This window comes from Pteropus medius, unplaced genomic scaffold (genome assembly GCF_902729225.1).
Source record: "Pteropus medius unplaced genomic scaffold, Ma_sr-lr_union100, whole genome shotgun sequence".
NCBI classification, from domain to species: domain Eukaryota; kingdom Metazoa; phylum Chordata; class Mammalia; order Chiroptera; family Pteropodidae; genus Pteropus; species Pteropus medius.
Window position 1 is genome coordinate 16,567,586 of NW_024340701.1, and position 16,300 is coordinate 16,583,885.

The window sequence follows — 16,300 nt, forward strand, 5'->3', positions numbered from 1 at the left end:
AGTGTTTTCTTTCTTTCTTTCTTTCTTTCTTTCTTTCTTTCTTTCTTTCTTTCTTTCTTTCTTTCTTTCTTTCTTTCTTTCTTTTTTTAAATATGCTTAGCACCTTGTATTTTATTTGAGGACAGGAGGAAATGGTGACCCATTGGAGGGCCTTGTGCTTTTGAATGATGTCTCATTCTTCAGTGCAGTGAATGGGTCAATCTGGGATGGACTCATCACCAGTTCAGAGGCTCTTGTAATAACCCAAATAAGTGATGATAGTGGTCTTGAATAAAGTGATGACAATGGAGGAGAGAAGTGGATAGATAAACGAGATACCTAGGAGGTAGAAATCAGAAGATATGATGGGATGTTATGGAGATGGAGGAGTCAGAGGTGATCTTTGGGATTCTTCCTAGAGTGATTGAGTAGATGTGCCTTGAATATTGTGAGATAAGCACCAGAGGCAAAGGAACAGATTTTTAGGGAGAAGGATGATTTTAACTTTAGATCTTACCAGCAAGCCAGCTCTAGCTATGGCCTTCCCCATTTAAGTCAATGGCAACTCCTTCCTTCCAATTGCTCAGGCCCAAAACATTGGAAATACCCTTGATTCTTTTCTTTTTCTCCTATTCAGTTTGTCAGGAAGTCTTGTTGCCTCTTCATAAAATGCCAAATATCTGACCACTTCTCACCACCTCCACTGATATTGTGCTGATTCAAGCCACCATCTGGATTATTTCACAACTTCTTACCAGGTGTCCTGCATCTACCCTTCCTTCTTACAGTAGCTAGTTGGACGTCTTTTAAACAGAGGTAATGCCACCCCTCTGATCCAAACTCTCCAATGATTCCTAATATCTCTAATGTCTTTCCAAAGGCCTTTAAGAATTGGCATAGAATGGCTTCTAGTATCACCTTGATCTCATCTCACACTCTTCCACTTGTTCAGTCTGTTCCAGTCACACAAGCCACTTCGATTCTCCTTAAACTTAAAGACATGCTATAGCCTTGGGAGCCCTTGCTCTTGTTCTTTCTTCTGGAATACTCTTTCCTCACATATCAATATGATGGAAAACCCTGAAATGACAAAGACTTGACCAAGGTAGAAATATTTTTCTCTCTTATATAAAGGAAATATGAAGGTAAGGAGTCCAAGGATGATATGGTGACTTCGTTGTATGTCATTAGGCCCCAAATTCAGACATTTTTGCTTCCGTAGATTCAGCATCTTTCCTTAGGACTATGTCAAGGCACAAGGTAGATGCTGGAGCCCCAGATATCATGTTCATATTTCACACTGCCACCAGAAGGGTAGGCAGAAAGAAACTCTCATCTGAGTCAGTTCCATTATAAGCGGCAATCTCAGACCCTCTACAAATAATTCTGTGTATAGTTCTTTGGTTACATCTTACTCACAACTTACAATTTGAAAGCGTTTTGAAGGACTTTGGCTTTTACATTGAGAGGCCATATTTAGTTGTTAGGAAGGCTGGAAAATGCGGTTGTTTATTTCATGTGGCAACATGCCCAGCTAAAAATTAAAGTTCAGTTGTTAAGGAGAAAGGGAGAAATAGATATTGGCAAATGTAGCTAGCAGGCTTTGCTGCAGATATTCTTTCTAATGTTGATGACTTCACTATTACCTTATCCTCTGTGAGCACAGCCACAGGACCTGGTGTCACATTGCCCATCTTTACTGTGGAAGATGAGTCGTGGGTAGCCTGGGTTTCAAGCCCCACTGGTGAGATAGTAGGAAGGAAGGACAGCTAGGAGAGAGAGTGAGGAAGCCTTGGACATGTAGGAACGGTGAAGGGAGATCAAAGCTCTGATCTTTGACTAATCTATGACTAAACTGAGGTTCTCTACAACTAAACTGAGGTTCGAGTCTTACTGCTGATATATATCCTTGTTTCTGTTTTTTCTGTAATCATTCACACTCAGGGTGGTCTGTGTGTGATTTGGCATGAGATGTAGGTATGCTGCTGGGCTTGGGTGTGAAATGTGTTCATGTTCAGAGTTTCTCACATTTCCCATTCTTTTTTTTTTTTCATTTTTATTTCAGCATAGAACAGTGGTAATGCTTTTTAGCCACATGTGATATTATCTAGTGCAACTTAAATAATGAGATCCAAGTGTGAGTGAAGCTTTGCTACAAAGAGATAGGACTTAAAATTACAATAAATTACAATAATATATTTTTCTGAGGTGTAAACTTCTTTGTAAAAGGAATGTGTACATAAATTTATCTGTTTTAATAAACTAGCTGAAAAGAGTGGTTACTAGAGCTTAAAAAAAATTAAACACCAGGAGATCATTTCCTATAATTTGACATGTTCAGAAATACCTTTTAAAAACAAGGTAGGCAAAATATATGTATTATAATATATTCTATAGAAAAAAGTCTTTAGATTTATCCAGTATTTTCTAGCTACTGTTCATTTCTACATGAGTGACAGAGAAATTTTATTTTCTGATATATCTTTTTAAAATAATTAGTTTGTATATATATTTTTTATTGTAAATAAACTCCACCCTTAAACCCAAGGCAGGACAAATAGCCAAGGGGTGCATATTACTTAATGAAGAGGCAGGTAACATGTGAATGCTCCCATGTGACACAAGTGATGCAGCCTGTGGCACTGCAGTGGTGGCACATGGGTTGGAGGTGAGGGGAACCCCTGCTTACACCAGCTCCTGAGTTATCAAGAAACTCTGTTCTAAATTCATATAAACGTAAGTTTCCTTGGGGAGGTGCTGTGTATTTCTGTGGTTTCCCATTCTGTTGTAAGAATTATGTCTAAGCAGGAGACACCTGAGTTTGCTCTGTTCAGAAACCCAGGGCACAATAATCAGACCATGGCCAACACAAGTGATATGTTCTAAAATTTTCAACTCATATCAAGATTTACCATGCACATACCTATTTTAGGGAAGAGTGGAGAAAGGATCGAAATCTTTTAAGTGTCAGACAGTGGGAAATGAAGATGGTTCCAAACTTTTTTAAGCTAATGGTGATATGGACACTTGGCAAAACATTTAAATGTACGCTGCATATAGAGCAAAAGGGAAGGTAGAGGATGGGGGCTTGGATGCTGAACAATGGAGAAATGGAGCTGAAGAAGATGAAATAGTACGACCAGCATGGAAGGCAGCTCTGGTGATGGCAAGGAGACCATGAGGAGCATGGTACAGCTGTGCAGGACAAGTCTGTTGTTAAGAGAGTGGAAGTCCACATGCAAGGTTGGTGCCAAGGTCTATGAGAGGAGAAGATGGGAGGAGTCAATCTCAGTATTCTTTCCTCCAGAAAATACCTCTCAGAAAGTCAGAAATAAACATCTTAATATTTATGTTTTGTAGTATCAAATGCATTCCCAACTCAGCAAACTAATTTCTTCTCCAAATATGTGTTTGTAAATCTGTAGAAACAGCCTAATTCTCTACTACCTGGCATGAATTCTAGCCTTTTCTCTATAAAGCTCAATTTCTTACTAATGAGTCTTCTCTCATGGAAACACAATATTGTCTGAAGTTAGTTACAGAGATCTGACGATTATTCCAAAAGAAAATAATTGTCTACTTTTGTTGATGTAAACCTTTGGCCAAAAGAAACCATTCTTCTTTCACTTGAGAAAACTATCTTATCTAAAAAGAGTAAGTTCTTATTTGTGGTAGAATTTCCCTTTTCAAGGTGAGCTTATGATTCTATGCATTCATGGACACCATGTCTTGACAGTTCGTGGCATCATGAGCATCATTATTATATCAGAAAGAAGCCCTGTGGGTAAGTTTTACTTCTTGATTCAGGTGAGATGATAATGTTATCTTTATATCAATATCAGGCAATTTATTTTGGTCACTTTAGCAATATAATTACCTCTACTTATTATGAATATCATGGTTTTAAAACTATGGTTCATTCATATGGTCTTAAAGCTGTTATATTTGGATTTTATTCAACTTGAAAGGATAGTGTCTTTTTTCTTTAAATCATGTAAATTAAAATGCAGAAAATAAACCATTGTGATATTTGAGTTGGATGTTTTAATTACTTAGTCAGAGAAGTCAAGGTTGCATTTTCATGGCAAATATAATTTGCAGATGACCTTATTGTTTATTTGCATTTGTACCTAGAATAAATTAGTGGTCTTAGAAAAGTCTTCACACCAAGGGACTTACTGAGGTTCATACTATTAAGCTAACATCAGAAATGTCACTTCCAATAGGTTTTTGCTGCTTGAAAAACAAATGATTTTATGACCTGAAAACAATCACCTTAATAAGGGTGAGTCACTGAGGGATATTGTATGGGAAGAGATGTGTCAAATACTGAAAACCCAGATATAGAAAGAGTAATGCGATGCATGGAAAAGTTGCCAAAATGGTAATCCTGACTATATGAAAATGAAACACCCAAGAGGTGACCTTAATTATTACTCAGGAACAGGAGTGATGTGCTCTGCTAGAAGCTTGCTATGACAACAGTTGTACCCTCCTCTTAGATTCTCATGATGGTTTCTGGTTAAGGTGGCATATATTCCCTTCAAAGTTAACTTCATTTGTACATACTTTCTTCCCAAAGCAATTTATTTCCATTTAAATAACCCAGGCTGACTTTAAACAGTCCTCTGTAAGAGTTAACCTGCATATGATACTTAACCACTTAGGAGCATTAAAGTGTCATATGAATGCTTAACCTTACAACAGAAGGACATAAGTCTACCTGAAAATAAAGTTGTAAAAGACAATGCTAAATTTTCATCAGATTGTAATTTAAAAAAACTAATAAAGACATTTTAGTATTATAATTCTTATGTGATTAATAGTAAATCTATATAAGAAAAATTTAACAAATGTTTTGAATCTGATGCTTCCTCCACTCCAGGAATACTTAGAAGTGAGTTAAAACACTCTGATGAAAATGTTGCTTATACAAATGTATGTATTCTATTATTTATGTATATATTGAAAACCAGACAATGGAATTCATAAAAAGTTAGAACTGAAATGAACTTTAGGGATCATCTAGTATATTTTCCATTAACTAATCTGTGACAAAGGCAAAACTAGAATTTAGGTCTTTCAACTTCTAGTCTTTGTTCCTTTAATTATTACACTGAGTTCTTTATTGTCCTCATTTAAATTATTTAATTTTTGAGAAAAATAATAATTTCACCAAAACTCTTTTAAAACTTTATCTTTGGATATGAATTTCTAAAATTTGGGGGATATCACTTAATAGCTTCTAAGGGAAAAGATCATTTCATAATATATATTATAAATAATTTTTAAACCTAAGAAATAGCTTTCTCTACTTCAAATATAGGTTAGGAATGCTGATTAGCAAAATAAGTTCCTACTTTTAACCTTAGAAAGATTTCACTTTTCTTTTATGAATTCTGTAAACTTTTTTTCCTTGATAGTCACATTGAGCCTCAAAGGTTAAATCCCCAACCTCATTGTAGGAAAATAAACATTCAAAGTTTTGGTAGTATAACTTTAAGGAAAATCCAAAGTCCCTTCTTTGTCATTGTCTCATTCAGATCATAATAAATATTTCATTCCCAATCTAATGGATTTGGCTTGGAGGTACCTTACACAGCCATATTGTAATGTTAGAGTTTGGTTTGTTTTAAAAATTTATAGCAATTCTAAGCAGAAGTTAGATCTGTTCTCACAACTGCCAATACCGCAGGCCATTTTCTATAAACATCTTCTCAAAAAAAATCAAACACACATTACACAAAGAACTAGAAACACAGCTGTTTCTGGTTCTGATCTTGAGACATCAACTTTTGCTTGGGAAAGTGCAATTGAGAATGGAATTGATGAAGTCTGATCACCTATTCCAAGGAATTTTGCCTGGGGATGGAAAAAAAAATGGTAGAGGATGCCTCTTACATCACATTCTTATTTAATTCAAAACTTATTTCCTAGTTGAAAAAAGAAAGTAGAAGTAGTGAGAGAATCCATATAGTCCAAAATGAGATGAAGAACCATTTAGTTTGTCTTTCTTATTTTAAAAATATAAGCCCTTTGAGTTAGATGTATACTTACCATATGATCTAGCAATTCCATTCTTAGGTATTCATCCAAGAGAACTAAAAACATATGTTCACATAAAGACATTTATACTTCTAAAAGTGTTTTTCTTTGACTCCTAAAATTCTCAAACTGGAACCAACTCAAATGACCATTAATATAGTATGGCCATACAAAGGATTACTATTGAATAAAAAGAAATGAACTACTGATACATACAAGAATGTGGGTGAATCTCAACATTATGCTGAGTGAAAGAAGCTAGAGACAAAAGGAACATCTTTATGAAGTTCAAGAATAAACAATACTGGTCTATGGTAGAAAAACATCAGGATGGTGGTTTCCAAGGACTGGTAGTGGAAGATTGACTGTAAAGAAGCACAAGAGACTTTAGGGACTGCTGCTGTGTCTTTATTGTTGTTACTGACATTTTGGGTTGGATAATTCTTTCTTGAGGAGGGCTGTCTTGTGCATTATAGGATATTTAGCTATGTCCCCTGGCCTTCACCCACGAGATCTCAGTAACACCTCCTGTTATCTTAGATGTGACAACAAAAAGTGTCTCCAGACATTGTCAAATGTCTCTTGGGTGACAAAATCATTCCTGGTTGAGAAACACTGTTGTGGATTACCAATTCTCATCAAACTATACATAAAAGAAATATCATTTTATTGTATATCAATTATACCTCAATAAAGTAAATAAAAATAAGCCTTTTGCAGAAAAATGGAGTAACATTGCAGTAGAGGAGTGTGACAAACACTACCTCAGCCAAGTGATCAAGGTCAACATCAACAGTAATAAGTCATGTTGATAGCATGTACTGTTGTTATAATGATAAGAATCACACTTTATCTCTGTGGCCTTCCTTCCAAAAACACATAACTCCAGTGTGATCATGAGAAAAACTTCAGACAAATTTTAATAGAGAGGCAATCTGTAAAATACCTGACCAGTACTCCACAAAACTATCAAAAACAAGAAAAGTCTGAGAAATTGTCACATCTAGAGCAGCTTAAAGGGAAATGGTAATGAATATAATGTGAGATTGGGGATGGGATCCTACACCAGAAAAAGTACAGTAGATAAAAACTAAGGAAATCTGAATAAAGTATGGACTCTAGTTAATAGTGATATATCAATATTGGTTCATTAATTATGACAAATATACCACACTAATGTAGGATGTTAACAATAGGGGACACTTTAAGGATACATGGGAACTCTCTGTACTATCTCAGCAATTTTTCTATAACTCTCAATCTTTTCTAAAACAAAGCATTTACTAAAAACAAATTAGTACTGACATTGAGTTTACAGAGTATTCAGAAATCTACAGACTTAAGTTTTTTTTTTGTTGTTTCTGTTGGTTTTCAATACTGCTAACCACAAACATGCCAAAGACATTTTATTAAGTCATTGCCATCTACTCCTAGACCTTTGATCTCATAAATGACCTTAAAATCTGCTTGGGACATGGTTGGGCCAAATACGATTTAATTAAATTAGATAAAAAGTTTTGAGCGCTTACTATATGTCACACATTGAACTAGTTATCGGAGACATGAAAATGGATGAGATCTGGTCCTGACTCCCCAGGAGCTCAGAGTCTTGAAGGTGGGCACCATCTGATGTAATTTATTATAGTAGTTATTTATTATAGGATCATTGAGGTGGAAAACATTTTTCAATGGAAGAGACTTTCTTTTCCACGAAACAGATTGTTGTGATTCTGGCCTAGGGAGAGCCCAAGTCTGAATTAAAGTGGTAAAGGGCTATTTTGAAGAAGAGAGGAATACAGGTTAATAGAAAGTAAGAATATTTCTTCAATATGCTTCATCATCCTCATTACTCTTTCAATGTTGGCCTGTGGGAGCAGTTGGGAGAGTTTTGTGAGGCATGATGCTTGCTTTCTGTAATAATAGCGGCAGAGCAATTGTATTCTGCCAGATTATGGTCTGAGCTCTAAGTCTTCCTACGGCTGTGCTTATGCCCAAGTCTCCACATCTGGACAGATCTGTGGAAGGTTCAGGCCAGATGTTGTATAAGTCACTGAAACTTCCTGCATCTCCATTTTTTTATCTGCAAAGAAAAGAAACCCACAAACCTCATGGGATGGTTGGGGTAGGGTAAATGAAAATTTTTTATAAATGGTTAGGTGCTTCCCAAATGTTGATGTTACTATCTAGAATCTCTATGTTGATCTAGGACTTCCATGGACAACTTTTATCTTAGACTTTTTTTTTTTTTTGCAGTCGTAGAAAATTACCTAGCATAAGGGAGATGGCATAGCATGATGATTAAGAACACAGACTTTGGAGTCAGTGAGACCCTGGGTTTAAATCTCAGCTTTGCAATTTAACAGCTGTGTGGATAGAGCTGTGCTTCCACTGGAGGTTCCTGTGTAATAATGTACAGTTAAGTACAAAGTATACTGCCTGTTGTGTAGCAAGCACCTGATAATGAAAGTTGTTATCTTATCCCATTCCTATGTTTAACCAGAATGTAAACTCCATGAAAGCAAGAATTTTTATTTATTTCATTCACTGGTGTATTCCAAGTACCTGGAACAGTAACTAGTATATGGGCAGTACTTATTAAATACTTGTTAAATGAATGAATAAAGCTGTGGGCTTCTCTTCAGGCTCTGTCTGCCACACACATATGAAAGGCACTCTGGTAGGGACAACTCTGTGGCTCAAGGATTTTTGTGTAAGTTTCTAATATCCATATAGTTACATTAAATGCAGATAATGCATTCAGGCTCCCCAGTTGTGGTGGACTGAAGATGGCCACAGGTTTTTGACATTCTCAAGTTACATGGAAAGGCTTTGAAGAATTATGCATCATGTGGAGAAAATAGATAACTGGAACACCAGCTATAGAGAAAGTTTCTAGCTATGGAGAAAGAAGCTACAAACTGTTTGGGGACCATGAAACTTGGACCATGACTCACAGTGGTCAGTTATCAATTTTCATCTTCCCCTCCCTTTGTTTTCAGAAATGAAATTGACGACCTGCCCACTTTGAGCAGAGAAGAGAAAGGGACAACTTGCCTCATAAATGAACCCAACGAATCCCTCTTTGCCGTAACACTATGAGATGGGTGGGCCCACAAGTATACCATAATATCTTTGATGACCACTGTAGTAGCCAGCCACCAGAGTAGTCCAATGATCCTTATCTCCTTGTATTCAATCCTTCTATAGATTTTTCTCAGATAAATATGGCTGACCTGAGTAAACTATTAAGATAGTGTGGGAATGATGGAGTGTGATTCCTGAGGCTAGGTCGTAAATGATGTTGCAGCTTCCATCTTGCTTCTCTTGGATCACTTGCTCTGGGGGAAGTAACCTGCTATGTTGTGAGCACGCTCAAGCAGTACTATGGAGAGGTCCAAGTGGTAAGAAACTAGGGCTTCCTACCAACAACCAGCATTAACATGCCAACTATATAAGCGAACCATTATGGCAGTGGATCATCCAGCCTCATTCAGGCCTTCAGAAGAATGCAGAACTGGCTACTGACATCTTGACTGCAACTTCATAAAAGGCCATGACAAAGAATAACTTAGCCAAGCTGCTTACAAATTTCTGACCAACAGAAAATGTAAGATAATAAATGATAATTTAAAGTTTTGGGATAATATGATAGACAACAAGAATATGGTCACTTTACCCATCTATCCTGTATTTTTGTTTCTTTGATAGTTTGTTGCTATGTTCACTCAGGTTTAGCTCGTAGTTGGAACTCAAGAGCTTTAACAACAAAATTGTTTTCTAGTTATGGTTTCTCAGGAAGCTGGATCCTGCTTTATTGATATTCTATACTTCCTTTAATGGTAGGTAGACCTCCACCTTGTTATATAATTTACAAAAGCCAGGATCTTAGAAATGGCGACACTCATAAGCCAGCACAAAGTTGCCTAATGGTCCTATGTTTTCTGAACAATATTAGTAATATTTCTATTTCAGCCTTATATAACTCTAACTTAAAAAAAATATTTTTGTGGAGAAATTTCATGTTGAGGCCCAACTAGGCCATATGTTCAGGGCATATCTCTCTCAAACACATGCATGCACAGACCTACAAAGAAAAGGGATGATGGATGAGTGAGAAAATTAGAGACTCTAATCTTTAATAACTAGCAGTAGAAACTCATAATACCTTGACTTGGGCTCTGCTTTCCATGTCTTCTTTCCAAACAGTGCTTTGTCAATAATACCAGGAACTTCTTGCTTAGGTTTTCTTAGAAGTTACTTTCCTAGATGAGTGGTTCTCTAAGAGTTCAGAATTAATCAGAGCAGGGGCAGTTATCTACACCATAAAGAGGAGGCTTTTCATGTAGAATTTCTCATTCCCCATCTGTCCATATAGCTGTGCTTTCAAAAGTTGATGACTGCCTCAGTATAAATTAATGAGGGAGTGGTAGAGAGGAGTCCTAGAAAGTTCCACTCCATGCTTCTAGAAAGACAAAAAAGAATAGACTTTGATAAGGCAGGGAATAATTTCATCAAGTCTAAGGACTTTTTGTCAGCTGAGGCCAGAGAACCCAAGAATGGATTGATAAGCTAGGAGTGTGCTGTTATCACTCCAGAAGAATTTTAAGAGAATTAGCAATGATCCCACCTGGATGGTTAACACTCCTTATCCTATAAGAAAGACACTGGTTCATATAATTTCAAAAATATTTTGTCCAACTCTAAAATTCCATGAAGAATCCACCTGGCATAATTTCTTCTCTAGATGACATACTACTTTCCATTTGTATGTAAACCCAAGAACTTTAATAGCTACTGTCTTTATTCTTGTTGTCTTGCGTGAATGTTGTTATAGTAATACACATTGATTCTGTTTTTCTACATTTTATTTCCCTTCATATAATTTCATAAAGTAGGTTTATGCCCAACTTGAATGTCTCACGAATATATAGGGAAAAAGTGGCTAATTACGTTTGTATCAAAATAAGTTCAATAAAGGTGAACAGGAACAGCAATAGAGATTAAAAGTAACCCTAATTGATGAGTTATAAACAGGATAAGAAAGGGAATAATTTATGGGCAACTGGCAGCTGGAAAGGTAGTGAATTAGTAAGACAATAGTCACAGACCTTTAACTGACAGCTCTATCATCTGTATAGAAACCATGTGTAAATAAGAACAAATGGTTTGGACGCAGAGCTCACTATGACGCTGCAATTGTGTCATAAAAAAAGAAATGGTAAAAAAAATCTATTTAACCATCATAGTTTATATTTCTTAGTCTTCTACTAGTAGAGAATATTTTCTCAGCCATGGCTTAATGAATACTTTATTTTTATGACTCAAGTGCAGAAGCTTCTACAACAATGAGATAACAACAGGACCACAAACCTCTACCTAACAATTATCCTGTACTGGCACGTTCCAGTCAAGTCTCTCAAGCAAGCAAGGAAACAACCATAAAAATGATTTGCATGCATTTGTATGGACTTGGCTTCTGTCACATGTCCACATTTCTTTAGCTCAGGTTGTATGGGTGCTGGTGCCAAAGGCCCTGTATTTTCAGGTGTCTCCCATGTGGCATATCTGCAATGATTCAGATTGAGGATTATAATCTGCTTAATTTGTCCTCTTTCGTAAGGTCACCACATTAATCCCTGATAATTGGAGAGGGATGAGAATCTTCACAAACACCAGAAGGTATGTGACACGTGCTAGTTTGAAGGAATGGAGAGGAGGCATCAGGTCATCTCTCACAACCCATGCTGCAAAGCAGGGTTGTATGGAAAATCCACCTTGATCTATCCACATGATGCTCAGCTCATAAATGAAGATACAGAAATGACAACAAAGAAACATACATTACTTGGGGCTCCTTGAGCAAGCAAGTATGTTTGTGTTCCTATGACCAGACTTCGGAGTGAGTGAAGGGTCTTTACTGTTGTGCATGAACATGTTTATCTGTAGGACATGAATGTCTCTTACAACTTTGTTTTTCTTAACAACATTTCTGTTTTTCTCTTTATAAAAGTAATTTATTGATCAAAGTAGAAAATTACATAATATTCCAAAATTATAAAGTAGAAAATAACAGTTACCTATAGAACACCCCTCAGAAATAACCACAGTTAATATTTGGTGCATTTCATGAAAACTTTTTTCCATTGTGTGCATATTACAAAATTAAGATGAAATGCATGCAATTTTCTATCTTTTCTTCACTCAACATTAAATTTTTACTCTCATTAAAATTTAATTTGAATGCATACTCTTCTATAATCTAGAGGTGCTGTATGAGTAAGTGCTGTGGAGTCAGACAGATCCCAGTTCTGGTCCTGATTCTTTCAGCTGTGAATGGGCAAATAGCCTCAGGTTCACCATTTATAAAATGGGGATAATATTAACTACTTCATATGTTTTCCTTAAGGATTAAATAAAATAATATATGTAAAGCCCTGCCATAGTTTCCATAGATGCTAAGTGTGAAATATATGTTAGCTACTGCTGAATCATTGCTCAGTTCTTATAAATGGAATCTGTTCCCTATATCTTTGCTCTTCATAATGTTGCCATATTTGCCTACACTCAAAATTATTTCCTTAAGATAAATTCTTAACATTGGAATAAAGGGCATAAACATTTTAAAGGCTTGATTTAAATGCCTTTCTAAGTTAGTTGTATCTGTTTTCACCCACACTAACATTGCATAACATTGGTCACCTGGCTCCATCCTTGAGAGCACTATAAATTATCTTTTGTAACTGTGCTAATGCAATAGACAAATAATAATGTCTCATTTAAATATGAAATTTGTTGGTTACCTAGGGACATTGCATATTTGTTTGTTCATATATTTGTCTGCTTTTGTGAATTGCTTGCCTAGCAATCAATGCATATTACCACGTGCCATTTTTGTGCCAGACACTGCTAGATATATCATAAGAACAAATTTGTGTCAAGATAGATAAGATCCAAGCTCTGATAACATACCATTTATTAAAAATGCTCCTCATGTTCATACACTGTACTAAATGCTTAACTTAATGATAATGTGAAAGACTTTGGGTTCCCTGGTTAAAAATTAGCCTCCTTTTGGTAACCCAAAGTCTGTTTTGCAACTTCGTTATTTGAGCCACATTCTTCAGAATCAAGGATTCACATTTGTATATTCTGGACAAATAAACTGCTATGGTATGAATTTAAATTTCATATACATACATGAAACAGAGATCGGTGGATGGACTCACACAAAAGGTATAGAAAAGAGATGTGTAGTGCTGAATTAATAACACTTGGGTGGCCAGAAGAAGCTGAAGAATATATAATCCAAACTAAACAATTTTAGCATGTATAAAGTCAGTGTACTTAATCCAAATTAAGGTGGTGTTCTTTGAATCCTCAGGTTGAACAGCCTTTCCTACATTTGACAACTGAAATGGAAGCATCTTGTGGAAGACACCCACCTCAAGTTGTAGGCACTCACCCATTCGCACACCATTGTTCAGTTATATCCTAGATTAAAACATCAACTTTGGTTTGACAACTGCACGGTGGCATCTTTTTCTCCTGTGTAGGTAAATTAGAACAATCCAATAGCAGATATAGGTGAAAAGTTTCTCCTTATTTCCAATGGTAGGTATAGGAGTCCCCAACATTGTACAATACTTTCAGGGAGTTGTCTTTCACAGGGATATTTACATCCCCTTCTGATGTACTGGCACCTTCCAGTTTAGCAAGATATTTTTTATTGCCCTCTGCAAAAACATCGCACAGAAGAAAGGCTAGCTTGTGGTCATTCTGCCAATTCATATTTTTATTGCAATTCACAGCATTCAAATAATTTTCTCATATATTATCACAATGATTCTGGGGGGTACTGAAAGCTAGCTCCGCAAATATCACCAACACATGAAAAGACAAAACTGGAATTGTCTAAGAGGGGTGAAAGTAAGGTCAGAATTTATTGAGAATTGGAAGTTTGGTTTGAGGCAAGTTTTTCGATGCAGGGCGACTTGATTAGGACTAGATAAGAATCACCATATGTCCAGGATTGGTAAAAACAGCAAGATGAAGATTTTTGAGATAAGAGATTCAAGGAATATTAAGGTATAAATTGTCTATCGATATTTTCCACTGAAGAGTTGATGGTTCTGTTGGTAAGGTCCTATGATAAACAACCAAACCATTTGCTTGGGAAGGACAGTCCTGGTAATACTAATTAGTAATTAGTAATACCAGCAAAGACAGTGGACACAGAAAAATGGCATGATGATAGAGGCTCTATTTATCCCTCTGGTGACCAAATTAAAGTTGTGACAGAAACAAGGAGCAAACAGCAAGGAAAATTGCTTGGAATCTATATGAACAAGCCATGCAACTAGGGAGAAATATAAGAAATCACCCTGCAATGGCAGAAGGTAGGATGGAGTGAGGATGCGAGGCTGCCAGTCCTGAGCGAGTGAGTGGGACAGAGGCTATAGCAGCGGCAGCCAACAGCTGCAGATGCCTCTTAAAGGGGCTGTGTCCGTGAGCAGACTTTCTTGTTGAGAGACCTACTTGCTCTAGCACCAGCGCTAGTTCGGCTGTGCAGGGGGCATCAGGCACTTACAGGGGGACACTGAGTTGTTGGAGCGACGGCAAAGGGGAGATTTGCTCTGTATAGAAGTGCTGCAGGTATCCATTGCTCCTCTGTTGAGCCCTCCCCCTTCCCAGTGCCTGGACTGAGCACTGCCATAGCAGAGATGTCATCAAACTGGATGAGAGGTCGCTCTGCCCAGAGGATTCCTTGAAACTCTGCCTCCCCCAACTTGCAGCCCCACCCATGCCACAACCAGGTGTGCCCTCGCTTAGTCAGGTGCCCCTTGCTAAACAGCACCTAGAATCACACTGGTGGCAACTGGCCTCAGTTTGAGGCAACTATAAGCACAACATCTGTGGATGCTTGCTGAATCTTAACAGGTGACCCTAGAGGGGCAAAGGCTGGGTCTAAATTTGGCCTGTAGCTGAACCCCTCTCAGGACTGTGCCACAGGACACCTACCACACAAAACCACACTAATAAGACCAGGAGACTTAAGAGCTTTGAAAGACAACCAAAATGGGAAGACGAAGAAGCTGAAACTGTAGGAGAGAACAGAACAGAGATCTAGAAATCATGGAGTCAAGCAATCTAACAGATGCAGAGTTCAAAACACTGGTTATAAAAATGCTCACTGAACTTAGGGGAACTGTAGATGAATTCAGTGAGAACTTTAACAAAGAGATTTAAAAAACCATAAAAATGAAGATGGAAATTGTAAAAAGGAACCAGTCAGAAATGAAGAACACATTATCTGAGATGAGAAGTATATTAAATGGAACAAACAGAGTGGATAAAGAAGAGGATCAAATGACCTATATACATGATGGGGAAACTAAGGACATCCAATCAGAATGGCAAGAGAAAAGAAGCCAAGTCTATAATAATAATTTAAGGAGCCTATGAGACACTATTAAATGTAAAAATATCCGTGTCATAGGGGTACTGGAAGAAAAAACAAAACAACAAGACATTTAAGAGCTATTTGAAGAAATAATGATGGAAAACTTACCTCACCTGGTGAAGGGAATAGACATAAAACTCCAGGAAGCTCAGATTCCCAAAAACCAGGAACCCAAAGAGGCTACACCAAGACACATCATAATTAAAATGCGAAAGGTTAAAGACAAAGAGAATCTTAAAAGCAGCAAGAGAAAATCAGATAGTTACCTATAGGGAGTATCCATAAGACTGGCAGCTGATTTCTCAAAAGAAACTATGCAGGACAGAAGGGCTTGACACAAAATATTCAACGTGATGAAAACCTAGCATCGACAACCAAGAATACTTTATCCAGCAATGCTATCATTTAGAGTTGAACGACAGATAAAGAACTTCCCAGACAAAAATAAATTAAAGGAATTTATCATCACCAAACCAGTATTACAGGAAATGTTGGAGAGACTTCTTTAAGAAGAAAAAACATGTATCAAAAACATGAGACTCACAAATATAGTGGACAATTTGGTGGCGGACAGAGGAGGAAGATTGGGGGGCCTGGGAGAATGGGTTGAAGGATTAAATAAGTACAAATTAGTACTTGATTGTTGGTCATGGGGATGGGGAACATGGCATAGGGAATGCAGTTAGCATTAATATGATGGCTAGGTGGAGGGCCAAGAGAGGGAGGGAACAATTGCGGGGATCAGTTAATGAACTATATAAGTGTTTAACCAATGTACTGTATACTTGAAACTAATTTAAATAAATAAATTTAAAG

General features: G+C 36.9%; 1 long non-coding RNA gene across 1 annotated transcript in view; it reads left to right on the forward strand.

Annotated features, from left to right (window-relative positions):
- The window catches only part of LOC120622723 (uncharacterized), a 22,046-nt gene extending 6,980 nt beyond the window's left edge, over window positions 1-15,066 (forward strand). Inside the window, exons 2-3 of the long non-coding RNA XR_005658531.1 lie at window positions 11,645-11,703; window positions 13,406-15,066. This is a non-coding gene — a long non-coding RNA (uncharacterized LOC120622723). The remainder of the gene's footprint in view (window positions 1-11,644; window positions 11,704-13,405) is intronic.
- Window positions 15,067-16,300: the final 1,234 nt, after the last annotated feature.